At 34.7% G+C, this 18324-nt stretch overlaps 1 long non-coding RNA gene across 1 annotated transcript in view; it reads left to right on the forward strand.

The window, feature by feature from the left end:
* Window positions 1–18324, forward strand: part of LOC102166202 — a 327943-nt gene that overhangs the window by 288139 nt on the left and 21480 nt on the right. Inside the window, exons 2-3 of the long non-coding RNA XR_002337746.1 lie at window positions 10855–11110; window positions 15967–16068. This is a non-coding gene — a long non-coding RNA (uncharacterized LOC102166202). The remainder of the gene's footprint in view (window positions 1–10854; window positions 11111–15966; window positions 16069–18324) is intronic.

Consider the following 18324-nt stretch of genomic DNA (forward strand, 5'->3'; position numbering starts at 1 on the left):
TGCAGAAATAGTACTTGTCTTATATTGTTGTTAGCATGTAATAACTTAATGTATTTCAAATACTTAAAAGAGTACTAGACATAAAGAGAGTGCCATTGTTATCAAAAACCAAACTCTGTATATTGACACATTGTCTTCATTATTATCTCTAAGCGTTGGAAAATGTGTATGCCGTGGACTTCCAGGAATTTAAAGGAACAAAAAGAGAGAGGAGGAAATGGTGAGAGGTTTTTTAGTCTTGTGAGGTAATGGTGAAAGTTAAACTTTCACACATTCACACATAAACCACAAGATTAATTACAAAGTCATATTGTAAAAACTGTATTGCGTATGAGGTTAAAATATAAAGTATTGAAAAATATGTTTAGTTTTATCTTAAACGTACAGCTTCTCGTAGAACATAATAATTTAGAGCAAAAAAGATGTATCCAAAAATGTTAAAATTTTCCATTGTTATATAAATGTGAGATGTTATTTTTATCACTATTATCATGTAGTCTAAAAATCACATTCCAAAAGAAGAAACTGAAGACCAACAAAATTGAGTTGTCAACACTAACTAAATCAGTAGCAGACCAAAGACCAAAATCTAATTTGGCTGACTCCCAATTAGTATTCTTTAAGCTAAAATTTGGAGAAATGCAGGAACTAAAGAGTTAGTAGAGTGAAGATGAGTTAAATTGGAAAAGAGTGGAGTTTCAGTTTCAGATCATTAGAGGAAGAAACATGATTAGAATGAAGGAATAATTGTATGATCTTGCCTACAATAGCTGTTACCTTAATTTTAAACTTAAAAATACATGAATCAAAAGGATGTTGCTAATTTCTTGGGCTGGATTTTATTGTACTGTATTCACAAAACCATAATTTTTTTTTTACTAAACTCCTAAACAGTCATTTTTTCCTTATACCCACAAGTATCCCTATGGCTATGAATAGAGTTCACTCTCCCATAAAAGTCCAATTCCTTTCACTATATTCTGAACCTCTGGCACTCTTTCCTTCTCAAAGACTTTGGGTCCACCTACCTCCTCCATTTTTTTTCTTTGTATCCTTAATACTTCTTTTTGCTAAATCATTTCTATAAGCATAATAAAATTTATCTTTTAAAAAGACTTCCCTTGAATTTATGTATTTCTCCAGCCGCTACTATATTTTGTAGGTTACTTCAACAGCAAACTCTCTCAAGAAGGTCATCCATGGTCACTTTCTCATTCTATTTTTCCTTTTTTTTTCTCCTTGCTAATCTGATTTTCATCTTTTTACCTCCTCAGTCATTGCTCATGCCAAGGTTATCAGTGGCCTCTAACAATAGGCATGTCCAGTGTTTATTCATACAGGCTCAGTTGACTGGGTATCTCAAATCCAGTGTTGCTGACCTTACTTAATATATTTTACTTATTATAACAGACTATATTTTCCAAAGATGGCTACACCAATACTTTTCACCTTCTCTCTCAACATTGGCAGTGAGAAATAGAGTCTATTTTTTCTCCCTTCCATTGAGAAATAGAGTATATATTTCCTCTTCCTAAAACTTTAGTGGATCTTCAAAAAGGTGTTGACCAATAAAAAGTGGTGGATTTAACATTGCATGGCTTGTAAGAGTAGGTAATAAAAGGTGATGTGGTTTCCATCTGGCTCTCTCTTGTGACACACTTTGGGAGCCCTGAGTTGATATGTAAGAAGTCCAGTTACCCCTGAAGCCACCACTCTGGAGCAATTACATGGAGGTACCACTACATAATGATAGAGAAAGATGCTGTAAGAACTCCAGCTGTGAGTCTTTATAATACAGGCATCAGGCATATAAGGAAGCAAGCTTTCACATGATCTTAGTTGTTGCCCCAAACTTCCCTAGCTGCCTAGCTGATATTTAGTAAAATGGAATAGAGTTCTGCTAAAGTTGCTGAGTCACAGTAAAAAAAAAAAAAAAAAAAAAAAAAAAAAGTAAGTGGCCTAAGTTTTGAAGTATTTTTATTATACAGCCATAGTAACTGAAACACTTGTTTAGTTTTCTACAATAATAGGCATTTTGGTTTTACTCCACTCTTCACTAGTTATTCCTTCTAATTGTTTTTTGTTGGCTCCTATTTTTGTGTTCAGTAACCTAATATTAGAGTATTCTAGGATCCTGGGATGCATGTTCCTTTCTCTATGCACTATTTGAATTTCTGTATTTCCTCATACCCCACGGCATTTATACGTGGATGATTTCCTCTCCCCTATAACATGCATTCCTATCTCTTATGTCTCCTCTGGATTCTCTGAATTCTAGGCATATATATGAAACTGCCTATTTAACATTGCCACTTGAATATTTAATAAAAACTCAAACTTAACACATACGAAGCTGAGTTCTTGATCTTTCTCCTTGTAAAACAAAGCATAAAACTTGTTCATTCCTTAGTCTTCCTCATCTCAGTAAATAGAATAATGATTCACATAATTTTTCCAGCAGAAAACTGTCTTTCTCTCAGTGACTGAATCTAATCTTTTCCCAGTGATTATACCTCTGCAATCTATCTCCAAACTCTTCTTCATCCGCATTTCTTCTCCCTAGCTCAAAATGCCACTGTGGGAGTTTCCCCTTCATGGCTCAGCAGTTAATGAACCCAATTAGGATGCAGGTTTGATCCCTGGCCTCGCTCAGTGGTTTAAGGATCTGGTGTTGCTGTGAGACATGGTGTAGATCGCAGATGTGGCTCGGATCCCTTGTTGCTGTGGCTGGGGCATAGGCCACAATTTGACCCCTAGCCTGGGAACTTCCATTTGCCACAGGTATGGCCCTTAAAAACAAACAAACAAAAAGCAAAAAATGCCATTGTCTTTCCTGACCTCTGGAGATAACCTCTTTAACAGTTATCCTTCTTTCATTCTTATGACACATTTAGTCTATCTTCCACATGGTAGCCAGAGCAATCCTTTTCAAGAAAAAACATGTCACGTTACTAATCTGGCTCAAAATCATTCCATGTCTTCTCATGTGAACAAATTTTATTTTCCAAAGATGGCTCCTACCTTCTTTTCTTCTTATGTGACTTCATATTTGTACCCCTTAAAGATGGAGTCTGTGTACTCTCCCTTTAAATCAGGATGGTTCTATGACTCCAGTGGAAGTGATATGATGGGTAAAAGATCAGATAAAACCGTGCCTAGTTCTCTTAGGGCACTTGCTTTTGAAACCAGTCCCCATGACTGAATAATCCCATTCAGCCTGTGGAAAGGCACATATAGAGAGGAATTGAGGCCCCCTACCCCAGTGAAGTTCATTGCCTATCACCGGTATTAATATGCCAGCCATGTGAATGAGCCATCTTGATATCTGGGACAGAGAGACACTAGCCACACAATGCCCTGCCATGACAACAGAATTATGAGCAAAGCAAATTTTTGTTGGCGTTTTAAGTCAATAAGTTTTGGGATAGTATTTTTTAATACAGTAAAAAAAAAAAAAAAAAAACTAACATTCGACTTTTGTACCTGAAAGTGGAATACTACTATAAAAATTCCAAAACGTGTAGCATTGGATTTGGGACAAGCCATGTAAGGAAGATAGAAGGGCCTTAGAAATAGATGAGTGAAAGCCTAAAGAATCTTGAGGAGTCTGACAGCTCAAAGGAAAATAAAGAAAATATGATCGGAAGATGTTTCGTAGTGGCAGCTGTTTCGGCAATACTATTACCTCAAGTAACATAGAAGATTGGAAATGTTCCAATGAACTAAATGATCAAGCTAAGGGAATTATCTTGCAAAATATTGAAAGTGTCCCCTGGATTCTTTTGACTGCATATAGTATAATATGAGATGAGATGAATAAGCTAAAAATGAACTCTTAAATACAAAAGACCTAGAACTATCTTAGTTTCAAAATAAATGTCCTTCTCTTCCCAAATCTCTCTAGATAGCATATGATACTCAAATTAAGGACTGATTTAGAAGAAAAGATCAATTTTACTGTAAAACCTATTATTAAGACTTTCAGGGATATCTGAAATGAGTCATAGAAACTTTCAAGCAGACAAAGCCATTTTAAGGATCATAGTATTGTAATTTTCAGAACCCTTTATTATACAGTAAAACTAAGCATGGTATTTCATGATAGTCTCGTGGTGAGATTGAGGAAGAGAATGACTTATCTGGAAAATATTTAGGTTTATATCTTTTGTCTGATGGAATAAATTATAAGTTAATACACAAAAAGCCCACCAAAATTGTTAAAAGAATTATATCAGCTTGTAACGACAGGAAGAGAGACAAAACAACATGAGGAGGGGTTCTGAACCCTCAAATGTTTGCAAAAAGGGCATTGGCTTAAGAAGTCTCGGGGAAAGGAAAAGTGGACTCAGAGGGAAGGACTGAGTTGAGTCAAGACCCATGGAGAATAATTTCTGGTGAGTGGTACTGAACTCTAATCAAAGAACTAGCAACATGTGCCTGGCTAAATTTCAGAATTGATATGGACCAGTGACTGGTGTATTCTCTCCCCTTCCCTGTCATTTTTAATAGGAGTGTCCATAGCAGTTATCCAGTGCCTGCCCCACAATTTTGAGTATTTGGAGACCTGGAAAAATTGTTTCAATAGATCAAATGTGTCATATGATATCAAGTCATTAAAAAGAGCTCGGAGAGCTGTATTTGAGGAACTACACACAAAGAGTATCACCTATTCTTAGTTATGATTTAGATAAGACTCAAATTTGAGCTGATATAATTATAGAATGAGACTTTTCAGTCTTAGGGAAGGGAATGGATGGTATTTTGCATGTGGGAGGGATATAAACTGTTGTAGCCTAAAGACAAACTGTGGCAGATTGTATTTTTCAAAAATGGCTGTAACAAGACCTCCTAGGTCACTTTTTCTTTTTACAATATGACTTCAGTACTCCTCCATGAAGAGCTACTCCCTTTCCTTAAATCTGGGCAGGATAGTGACAAAGCTCTATGGCTTTGAGAGGAAAGGTCATAAACTGTGTTACATCTTTCCGTTCACTTAGACTGCTTGCTCTTTAAACAAACAAACAAACAAACAAACAAAAAATCCCAAAAAACATTGTGGACATAAGATAAAATCAAACTCCCAACCTGTCCTGTGAGGGCTTCTATGATCTAGTATCTACCTATTCTCCATGCTCATGCCATACTGCTCTCCACCGTGCCTGCTTTTCTTTTTGATCACACTGACTTTTCTCCTGTTTTCTAAATCTAGCTAGTTCCTGCCTTCAGACTTTATCACTGTCACTTCCCTGATAAGAGTGCTCTTTCTCGAAATCTTATAATTCAAGTTTATGGATGACATGCTCAGAAAGAGATTCCCTGGCCATTCAATCTAAAGTAATCCACGAGGAACTCTAGCCCACTTCAATATTTATTTTTATTGGGACATCTCCCTCTCATTCTATTCCATTCTGTCCTTCCCACTACTAGAATAGTTCTGTAAATATAGGGACATTGTTATTCTTGTCTTTTTCTCCATCTCCATTATCTTGAGCTGTGTTTGGTACATAGTAGGTACTCCTATGTACCAAACAAACATTTGCGGAGTGACTGAACAGTAGAAATAAATATCAGTTCAGTTTTACATAGCAAAATTGAAATCTAAGATTTAATGCATCATGTATTTACTAGAAAAAAATGCTTTGTTTTTTACTAAATCCATTAAATTTATTCAGAAAATGTTCATGATCTTATGAAAACATAGAAAATTATTTAATTTCTATACCAAGTAGATCGCCTCTATAACTTCTTCCATATATATAAATAGTATATAATAAAATATAATTTTCAGGTAAAACTTTATGTATTAATTACTTGATTTTTTTCTGTTAATATGAATTTTTACTTCCTGCAAGACAGACAAAAATATAATTCTGAAATTTTCCTTTTTAATGTCATGTTTGGAGTTTAGTGTTAAACTGTTTTAAAATTTCTTCCCAGAGAGGAAAAGAAAATGTTTAGGCAATAGTCAATAAAATAAGACTCCAATTTCCAAGAATTTGGGATGTAGATCCTTGGTATAATAGTTATATTGCTTATTCATCTAATCTTACACATAGATTAGAAATAGAAAAATGATTTTAATTTACTTACTTGGAATTTACTTCTTTGCACTTCAAAGCCTGGATAACTAAGTGAGAACAGAAATATAGTTAGAATAATCCTCCTAATCAAGAATTAGCCACCTCTTCAAAGTCCCAAAATAAGTTAGGGAAATTGCCTTAGTGATTTTCTCCTTGGGGAGGAGCAGTAGTATGAAGTCTTATTAACATCTAATTCTGAAAGAATCAGGGGATCTGTTTATATTATAACGTGACACTTGCAGTTCTCCTCAACTTTCCTTGCAATTTCTTTAGATATATCCTACTGAGAGAGGTATATCAAGTCCTTCTGGCTTGAGAAGCATATAGAACAAGTCATAGCCTTAGGCCAGCCGACAGTCTTCTATGTGGATCATCCATATTCCTATTCTGAGCAACCTCTACTGTTGTTTCTTGCACAAAAATCTCCTGAGATTAGTAGTTTGTAGACTGTAATTGCCTATTATTTCTTGCTCATTTTCTTACTCCTTTGATAAAAGTGAAAGACTGAGCCTTCGCAAGATTTTGTACTTATGTCTTATTCTATTAGCCTAATCATAATGCAATTCCACTTAAGCACAAACACTGCAAAAGCAATCATTACTTAATTCTAATTCCTAACTCACTGTAAATAAGCCAGAGTATGTTTTTACCAACTAATTTCCAGTGTGCATAAATAATAACATATATTTAGATTATTACAGTGCTAACTCTCTCTGATGAGCCAAAAGATTATATTTTCTTGTGCTTATCTTGCAGTTTCACAATTTGTTCCATTCATTTCCATGCTGTTCCCTTAAGGTATTATGTACAGTCACCTTCCTCATCACCTGTTTCCCACTGTCATCTCCTTATCTTTTCCTTTAGAGTCCTGCTTTGCCTTGTTCCTGTATTAGTGACAGCTCCTTCGGTGATCTAGCTTCCTTTATTTTCCTTGCCTTCAGATAGTCTCATAGCATCTTTCATCATTCTCCACATATATTATTTGCTTTATGCCATACTATATTTGTAAAATACATAAAAGATTGGTAGTATTTTTATTTTATAGATGATGAAACTGAAGTACAGAAGATAAATGACTCCCTAGAGGCCATGATTTGTGGGCCTTGTAGTGGGTTTAATAGGAGAAAAGCAGAGGTGAAGTGCCAGAATAAAGAAGTTAGAACTGAGATGAGTGATAGAGACCTAAGAAAGAGGGAGTTAAATGGTCCAGGGCATAAAATGACCTGAGGAACAGTAGAAATAAAAATAAAAAGAGGGAAAGACCTTAAAATTGATGACTCCTGTGTCCTGATAACTTCGAAGTGCATTTCAATTTGAAATCTCTATCACCTCATTGCATGGGTACAGATGAAAAAAAAAAAAAAACATGCAGAGCATTCATCTCTCCCTGAAGCTTCACAAATTAATTCACAAAATTCCTAAGATGTTGAGAGAAGAAATACTATGGACAAGTTTAGTCTTATATCAGTTACGGCCATTTCTCTTTATCCTTCCAAATGTACTTCATAAATTATATTTTATGTAATAAACCTTATCTACCTACCATGATGTTATTTAGCCTACACTTCTATTTATTAAACATTAACCACACACATTTTAGTGGCCTAAAATTATTCATTTATTTTTTACCTTACCAATCTAGGAAAAGAGTGACTTGAATAATTACCATGGTCTCCTGGGAACTTCCGCATTCTGTGGGTGCAGCCAAAAAAAAGAGAGAGAGAGATCATGGTCCCTAATATTATCACCTCTGTGATAATATCAACAATGGACCTAAGGATGCTATTACTCTACTTGCTAAAAATTTATCAGTTTCCACTAGTCCTCTCTGTTAGCCTTGAGGTTAGGTCTCTGTCCAATCCTTTTTTCTTCCTTGTTTCCAGAGCTAATGTAAAAACCTGCAGAGTTTGTATATAATGTGAATCTAAGGAGGTACCTCTGGCATTCTGAAGTACACAAATTCCAAAAATACATCTAATGACTCTGCATCAGTTCTATATATCAGCGTTTCTATTAGGGCACATAGCAGATTATACTCTAATTAATACAATGAAAAAACGGACCTATATCTAGTAATACACGGTTTTAATTTGGTGATTTTCTATAATGAGGCAAGCTGTGTTATAAATGTGAACACATGTGTACTATTCAACAGTGAATAGTACAGACCCAGCCCCACTCTTATGGAGCTTACATTCTAGTATGGGGAGAAACAGATAATAATAAAATAATAGAACACATTGGGGAGTACTTGTAAGTGCTATGAAGGAAAATAAAGCAAGATAATATGACAGGCAGACATGGGTACTTATTTCAGAAAAAAAAATCTCAGTAGTGGAAATATAAATAGAAAAGCTAATGTATCAGAAGACCTGTGAACAAAATCTGAATGAAGTGAGTAAGTGAGCCTGCCATGTAGGTGGAGACATAATGTTTCTGGGTGAGGAAGTCACAAGTGTAAATGCTGAGACAAGAATGTGCTCAGAGTACTTAAGGAATAGCAAGGGGTCCACTGTTGCTAGGGTAAAGTAGGCAACTAGTAGAATGGTAGGAAATGAAGACACAGAGAAAGCTAGAGACAAGGTTAGTGGCTTATAAGTGATAATAAGAACTGAGAACTTTATTCTAAGTGTGATGGGAAATCTCTGAAAGGTTTTGAGCAGAGTAACATTATTAGATTTGCCACTTAACATCATCATTCTTGCTTCTAGACAGAGAGTAGACTGAGGGGTGCAAGGCAATAAACAATTAGGCAAATTAGTGGCTATGGAAGTTGTCCATGTTAGATATGATGATGTCAACTGAATTGGTGGTGGAGGTGGTGACAAGAGTGACCATAAGAACATATCTCAAGGTAGTTCTGATTACCTTTGCTCTGGCTGCAGTTACTGAGGAATTAGATATGAGGTTTAAGAGAAGAGAAAGATGAAATGAGAATGCAACATTTTTAATCCTCAGCAACTAGGTAAGTAGTGTCATTATTTTCTTCCATTTAAAGAACATTGGAAGACAAGAAAGTTGAGGGCAGAAAATGATAAGAATCAAGAGATTATGTTTGGAGATATTGAGTTGAGGTACCTAAAGACATCCTAGTATTATTTTTTCTTTTTTGTATTTTTAGGTCTGCATGTGCAGCATATGGAAGTTCCCCAGGCTAGGGGTCGAATCAGAGCTACAGCTGCTGACCTATACCACAGCCACAGCAATGCCAGATCCTAACCATGTCTGCCAATAATACCACAGCTTATGGCAACGCTGGATCCTTAACCACTGATCTAGGCCAGGGATCGAACCCGCATCCTCATGGATACTAGCCACAATCAGAACTCTTAAGACATCCAACCAGAGATTATTGTGTTAAGGTTTTTGTTGTGGGTCAACTGAGCAAATGTGGATTTTTATGTTTCCTTAGTTCCCCTCCCTGAATAGTTTACGCTGGGTCAAAAGACATTCTTCATGAGGTTTGGAAGGCAAAAGTGAAGCAGCAGCCATATTCTTTTTCTCACAAGGATAATGCAGGGGACAGGGTACTTTGTTGTATACACATGTGGTCATTTATCTGCAGACTCATCTTGCTGATCTGAGGCAGCAGCCAACTCTCAGAAACTTAAGGAGTGTAAAAAGGAAAACAAGTATTTAGTACTAGAGATATATTTTATACTATTTGCATTATAATGGATAGAAGGATAGTGAAAATGAACCATATTATTAAATAATGTGACAAGGGATTTAAGTCATAATTAAAGAACAATCCTTGGCCAGAAAGGAAAACAAATACATTTACACAAAGCTCCCATTGGTTCTAGACCCTGGCAAGTCCTGGCAGTGCTTTTAAGAGGCTACAGAAGACTATCTGATGCAGTTTTGTTGGGCTTGTTAAAAATAGCCCTAGGCCAGACACATGCCATCCGTCAGAATTAAATGGATCTCTTAGCACCTGTACTCTGTACTCTGTTCTATGTGCTTTCTCAGATACTGATGGGTCCTTGGCCCTTGCTTCTAGGTGTAACAGTGATCTCTGCCTAGGGAAAAGGTAATGATGCCTGGAACAATATGCAAGCCAAGCATATATTTATCATCTCAGGATTGAGCTTCTATTACTAATACTAGCTATTTTGTATTGAGACCTTACTCTGTGCCAAGCTCTTGCAAAACACATTCCGGATTTTATCTCATTTAATTCTGGCAATAGTTGTATAAGGCAAATTCTAGTATTTTTCTCATTTTGCATTTAGGAGTAAAGAAATTTACTAAATTGCTCAAGGTCTCACAGTAAATGGTAGGACAATAAGAACTCAACCAGGTGCCATCCGCCTCTAATGACTGAACCTCACTTATTGTATTAAATTGCTCTCTGGGCTTAGGTAAACTTGGGGAAAACTCCTTTGTTGCGGAGACTTCTGGGAGTATCTGATTGCTTGCTTTGAAATTGAACTCTGACATGGCCCCTAGATTCTTTGAAATCCTGAAGGAGGGAGTAGAACCTGCACTAACTCTTGTGATGTTTCAAAGGAAATAGCAAATTTCTGTTTTGAAATAGAGATAAACAGCCATATCTTTAAGACATATTCTTTTATTATAGAAAAAAATCACTTGAATGAATCATATAACCATGTAAATAAAAAGCAGACTCCATATCAGGAAAGCTATTCCAGACTCTTGATTATAAGTAATGAATGTATTCTGTTTCATAATGGAAAAAATGGTCACTGTGGTATATCTCCGTAGACTGACATCTTCTGATTTTTGTTGTTGTTGTTGTTGTTGTTGATAGGATGAGACCTGACTGTTCTAGAAAACAACAGCTTGTCCTGTGGAGAATTCTGAGTACATGCTGATGGAAAATTAGAGGGTGAATACTAAAACGCAAATGTGCTGTTTTCCTGAGAGTTATTTCTGGGACAATGAGTACAAGCAGTGGTGAAGCAAAGGTGAAGGCAGCAAAGGTGAAGTATGGAGCTGGAGGAGCAAGAGCTAGACCCCAAAGCAAGATATATAATCCACCAAGAAGATGTAGCCATCATAAGCATGTATGTACTGAGAAGCATAATTCCAAGTCATATAAAGGAAAACTATTTCACAAAATAATAGAGTAAAAATTCTTCAGTGAATGGAGTTCCTGTAGTGGCTCAGTAGTTAACGAAACTGACTAGTAACCATGAGGTTGCAGGTTCAATCTCTGACCTCGCTCAGTAGGTTAAGGATCTGGTGTTGCCCTGAGCTGTGGTGTAGGTTGCAAACGCAGCAGGATCCCATGTTGCTGTAGCTGTGGCATAGGCCAGCAGCCATAGCTCCGAATGGACCCCTAGAATATATTAGTTTAAAAATCAATAAAATGTGAGCAAAATTTCTATAACAGAAGACAATAGACTAAAATTAAAAATTAAAAGCAAAAATAGCCAAAACGAATTACATTTTGAAAATAAAAATACTCTTTTCAATTATTTGTATTAAAGAAATCAAAATTGAAATTATAGATTATTTAGACTCTCACCTCATATCAAATCATAAATTAAAATCATACTCAAAGAGATTTTAAGCATTAAATGCTTTTTAAAATTTTTAAGTAATGTATTTATTTATTTTTGCTTTTTAGGTCTGTGCCCTTGACATATGGAGCTTCCCAGGCTAGGTGTTGAATTGGCGCTGTAGCTGCTGGTCTGTGCCACAGCCACAGCTACACAGGATCCGAGCTGCATTTGCAACCTACACTACAGCTCACAGTAACACCGGATCCTTAACTCATTGAGCAAGGCCAGGGATCACAGCTGTGACCTCATGGATGCCAGTCAGGTTTCATTAACTGTTGAGCCATGACAGGAACTCCTAAATGCTTTAAAAAAAAAAAAAAAAAAAAAAAAAGCCTGATAATAAGTTGAATTTGCATTCACCTCAAGAATCTAGAAAACAACAAAATGAACCAAAAAAGTTTAAAACCAAAACAAATATAATTTGTGGTTGTTGTGTTAAATAAAACTATATCTAAGCATACTCTCTTGACCCTCTATGGAACAATAAATAGAACAAGCAAAAATAAGTCAGTTACTTGCTCTAGGAAATTCTTGCTCTTCAAAGATAAGACTGTGAACAGACTAAAATAGCTTTTTAATCAAGACTAATAGCTTATTCAACAGTACTCATTTCTAGAAGCTCACTTCTTGATGCCCATCAATCCAAAACTATTATTTCTCAAATCCTGCCAAATCCCAACCAGTTTCCCTCCTGGCAAGTCTCACTCTAAAAGCATTCTGCTCAGGCACTAAAACCTAATAAACATCTCTCTCTCTCCCTCTAATAAACTGAGCTTTGCTTGATTGATAGTTCTAGAAGAATGTTGAGACTTTAACAAAGGAAGAAAATAAAATAAATCAATACAGACTTTGAAAAACTTATGGTTTCCAAAAGAGACAGGTTGGGGGTAGAGGGATGCACTGAGGGTTTGGGATGGAAATGCTATAAAATTTTGTTGTGGTGATCCTTGTACAACTATAAATGTAAAAAAATTCATTGAGTAAAAAAAAAAAGATATATAGCCTATAAACAATGTAAAATGGTGACAAAACAACTATAATAATTCTTTTTTAGAGTAATTTATAGATAACAACATCCATGATTAGGTGCTATTGGAATCAACTTAGTAAACTATGGGTTAATGATAATTATATATTAATAAATTATCAAATCAGTGAGAAAATATTTAAACAACATACAAGAGCAATGAACAAAAGAAGTTAAAGTGATTTGTAGGAGAAGAAATAAGAGCAAAATAATATGAAGAATAATGAAACACTGGGGATAAGAAAATGTGTTTGAGACAAGTATACTTCAAAATTCTCTAGTAGGCTTTTTTTTTTTTTTTAATGAAAGCAATTGTTGTGGACTGTAACAGTGTGGGGAAACACACAGTTTCTTGAAAACTAAGTTGGAGGACAAAGTACTGTCTTCTGTCAACATTTGAAATATGCAAACATTAGGACTCAAAAATTCAACTTTCAAAAAAAAAAAAAAAGGAAAAAGAAAAATTCCACTTCCAGAATTTAATCCTGTAGAAATTCTCCAACTTAGTTGTTCATTATTACTTCACTCTTAGAAAAGAAAGAAAATGAAGTTATCTTATGTCTTATTAATATGGGCAATGGCTTAATAGGGAAAGGTATACTTACAATTTGGAGGAGCTGGCTATTATAAGAATGAAATATATTGATATGAAGGATGCCCATGCCATTTTGTTTGTGGGGTGGAGAAAAAAGAAAATTGCAGAGCAGTATATATAGTCAGGTTTCACTTTGTAAAAATAGATATAGTCCTGTATATTTTTCCTATACACACATATATGTGTACATATAAATACACATAAAATACTTGCATGTGCAAATTCTAAATTGTATTCATCATTGTGCTCAGATTATAACTAGTGTAAAAGAGCTTGGAGGGAAAGATATGAAAAATTTGCTTTCATTTTAAACACTTCTATATTGTTGAGTATTTTCAAAGAGGAGTCATTTGCTTTAAAGTTACTTATTTTAAGTTGTAGGCCAGTGTTACTGGAAGCCTGACACCCTCCATCTATATCCTGCCTCATTAAGGTTAGATGACTGCAACGTTGTTATACCATTTAACAATCTATACATGGCTGCTTTCCATATAAGCCATCAGGTGCAATATACAAGGTATATAATAACCACAAAATACCTTTAATGCTTAATTTAATGTAAAATGATTAATAAAGCTTGGACAATGAAATGAATCAAAAAAGAATGAATAAATAAATGATTTAATAGGAGAGAATGAATGAAGGAATAAACAATAAGGTAACAGTAGAAGAAATGAAGAAAAATGAGAATGACATTAGAAAATTACAATCTTCTGCAAGGAATTAGAAAAATAAAAAGATTGGAGTTCCTGCTGTGGTGCAGTGGGTTAAAAATCTGACTTCAGTGCTCAGGTGACTGCAGAGGCTCAGGTTTGACCCCTGGCCCAGAATAGTGGGTTAAAGGATTTGGTGTTGCCATAGCTGCAGCTCAGATTTGATTCCTGGCCCACGAACTTCTACATGCCTAGGATGCAGCCACAAAAAAATAAAAATTGGAAATAAAAACATAAGCTAAACGTCAAAATTTAACTGACTGGAAGTAATAACTATTAGAGATTGATGGAAATTATTATTTTTGTGTATTTTTTAAACAGACTATGATCATGTACATTATTAAACACTACAAATCACCTTTTCTATAAAGTTGCTTAAATTATAATAATACATTTAATTTGCTGAATTTCTTCAAAGCATTAGGATTTTCTTATAATTACATAAATGTATTGTGAATATAAACATTACTATTTTGCTAAAAGGATTGGGTTATCAGTTTTTTATAACATATCCTGATTAATTGTATTTAATGTGAAAACCTATTTTTAAAAATTATGCATTCTCCTTGGTTATTTATGTATTGTATTTCAATTATAGCTTTCATTTGGCAAGTAATGAAAGTACCTGATGTGTTACATTTATTCTTTTTAAAGGTAATCATTGTTCAGAAGATGCAAAATGCCTGTTCCAGAACACAGGGTACTTAGAATGCATTAGACACATCTATGATGACATTGGAAAGTTGGTTTGCTGCCATTACTAAACTGTTACCTTGCCACATTGTTTCTTCCAAGAAGTAGGCACATTCATCAAACATAACCCTGAAACTATCTTAAAATTTATGTTTACAGAAGGAAAATGCAATGCTGGCTTTAGTAATGGTGATCATTTCCTTTAAAATATTTAATAAGCATAAGTAACTAATTGTTATAGTTATTTAGTAGGCATGAATAGATAATTTATGCCACTGTCCATTTTTTGAGCTGTACAAAGTTTATCTTTTTACTTTAGATGGATTTTGTTCAACCTCTCTAAATAATAAGCCATTTATAAGAGAAGGTAAGAAACAACTGGAAAATTTTGTCTAGTTTCTAATTTTTTCCTGGAAAAATATGCAATGGTACTAGGTTCTAATTTTTAGAAGCTGGGATAATAGATAACTTACTCTTGAGGTATTATATTAATACCATATCCTGAGGCCACTAAACTAATTCGGGGATGAACAAACTATAGTTATGGACTCAATCTGGCCCACTGCCTATTTTTATAAAAAAAAAAAAAAAACTTTTGTTGGGATACCCTGGCTTATTATATACATGTTATCTATGGCTGATTTTTTTGTTATAATAATAGAGTTAAGTAAATGCAACAGAGACTATATAGACTATAAAGACTGAAATATTTACTGTCTGGCCCATTACAGAAAACATTTGCTCATTACTGAACAGAACTAATTGATCCTCATGTCCTGCTCCATCATTGTATAAAGTAATACCCAGAAAACCATAGGGAGCACATGTAATCTCTAGCAGCATTTCTTATGCTTGAGAAATGCAGGCAATCCCTTTGAAGGATGAAAAGTTTTTCCCTAGACCATGATTAATGACTTAAATTGCTTTTACTATACATCTGATAAACATATAATTAGGTATACTCTCTTTTTATTTATAGCTTTAGTGTATTCCAAGACATATTTAAAGTATTAAAAATAGAATTAACATTAAATGGATTTAATTATGATGTTATTTTGCACAAACTAAATCAGTGTTGGAAGCATAAAATGGCATTACCTGATGTGACATAAGCTCTTTTGAGTTTGGCACATAGGCCCCTACTGCAGTCCCTGTGATAATTGTTCTTCTGTTTTTCTCTATTCACATTTTCTATATAACTTCTGTCAAAACAGAAAAAGTTGCCTTCATTTGGGCTTGACTTCTTAAGTAATAACTTAACATAATTGGAGAAAGGTCATACTACTGGTGTGTAAACCTACCTTTGTTCTTTTTCTTATTTTCTCAGGACCATTGAAGTATCCTTTCATGACATCAACTTATTTCCATATGGATATGCAGTGCAGGCACTGGATTCTCACAGAAGTCCTTGTTTATAATGATCATCCAGGTGACCTGATATGTGCTTATATATATATATATATATATATAATATATATTTTACATAACAGAATATTATTAAAATTAAAGGGGGAATTAAGCCACTCTCATTGAGCACTGGTTGATTACCAGAATGCATTTGCACACCTTTATTCTAAGAAACACTGACCCCAAGCAAATGTGAAAACATTGTAAAAGAAAGTGCAGATTATTTGTCTTCATTCAGTAAGGCAAGGATGAAAGATGCTATAATGTTACTTAGGGCTAGAGCAGTTTTTAATCACAGACTTCTAGAACTTGAGCAGACTCAAAAACAGTTCCCTTTTTTTTTTTCAACAGAATTATCCTCTTATAAGAAACCAAAGAATTTAATAAAATGAGCACATTAATAGTCAATTCTGCATAATACAGAGTTATTAAGGAATTGAATATGGGATATACGTTTCCTATATTTTTAATGCTTATAGCCAACCTGAAAAAAAACAAAAGTTTCTATATCAAATAATTATACAGTATAAGGTTTTAAGTCTATGCATGAATAAGTGCCAAAACAAGTTGTAATAATAATGCATTTAAAACTCAGAAGGAGTTTGGTTAATTAGAGGAAATTATATAAGGTACAGAATTTGCTGTCATGAAGATTTCTATAATATCAGCTCCATGTATAAAAAAATATTTGCTAAACATTGTATTTCATCAGAAAATGAGATTTCAAATTTTAACATACTTAGACATATTTTGATGCTTGCTTAACACCTTCAGAGAAGATTTAGATAGTATATTGACAAGATTATGGAATTACTAAAATAATGATGAAATTATGATTCTTCTGGGTAATATATTTCTGATTTGAACAAGTTCCAGGCACCAACAGTCTCTGTTTAACTAACTGTTCTAGAACAAACCATGGAATTTTCCTCGAGTGAGGCTGACTGAGAATGCTAGACTCAGTTCTAGGTTACTTTTACTTTGATTTTCTTCCAAAGCAGCAAATAAACAGAGTCACTGATATAAATAAAGTAAGAAAGTAGGTGGGTGGATATGACAAAACACTTTGCCCCTTACAACGTAGTGAGGTGACTCCGTGTTTGGTGGTCTCAGCAAACCATTAGGAATGAGATGCTGCTGAGTCAAAGTGTGGATCTGTGTGCTTCCTGCCTTTTGTGTCCCCAGTAGTCATGTTAGCACCCAGAGGCAAATCACACTATCTTAACAGGCAATAATTCCCTTTTTCAGGAACCTGCATTCCCATGCCATCTCTGCAGGACCTAAAAGGTTCCTACTTACACATACTTAGGTATAGCTGAGCCTAGCATAATGATAACATTCTGCTTCCCTGATTAGCAGTACATAGAAAAATTGTTTTTCGAAACAAAAGAAAAATACAGGTATAAGGAATAAGGACATTGAAAAGAGAAACAATGATACCTTTTAAAATAAGAAGACTCCTACACAACATTGTACATCAACTGTACACACATATATACGTACGTACATAGATACATACATAAAATAAAAAGACTCCTAATTACTTAGATTAAAAAGTATAGTTTGGATTATTATGCTATCATAGGATTTCCTTTGTGATGCAGCAGGTTAAAGATCCAGCTTTGTCACTGCTGTGGCTCAGTTTCAATCCCTGCCCTGGGAATTTCCCCATGTTGCTAGAGCAGCCAAAAAAAAAAAAAAAAAAAAAAAGAGAAGGCATTTCCATTGTGGTGCAATAGAAACTAATTCCACTGGGAACCATGAGGTTGCAGGTTCAATCCCTGGCCTCGCTCAGTGTGTTAAGGATTCGGCATTGCCGTGAGCTATGGTGTAGATCTCAGACATGGCTCAGATCCCACATTGCTGTGGCTGTGGTGTAGGCTGGCAGCTACAGCTCTGATTTGACCCTTAGATTGGGAACCTCCATATGCCATAGGTGCAGCCCTAAAAAGCAAAAAAAAAAAAAGAAAGAAAAGGAGACTGCTGAAAATTTTTATGATTTTCAAATTTTATTGTCTCCACAAAATACTGAGGCATTTGAATGACAATTAAATTTTGTTATCAAAAATGCAAGAGTGGCTACATTCATATCAATAAATGATATATGAACTGCATCTGATATGGTAGCATCTTTTACATTCTTCCTTTCTCTTAGAATAGACTGTGGCACATTATAAAATAGATTCCCTTTAGTTCATGACTTTTTCAGTTGCAAATTCATGTAAACTACAGGACCAGTTTGGCACCTGCTGTGATCATGAATCTACTGCTGTTTCTC

This window comes from Sus scrofa, chromosome 13 (genome assembly GCF_000003025.6).
Source record: "Sus scrofa isolate TJ Tabasco breed Duroc chromosome 13, Sscrofa11.1, whole genome shotgun sequence".
NCBI lineage: Eukaryota > Metazoa > Chordata > Mammalia > Artiodactyla > Suidae > Sus > Sus scrofa.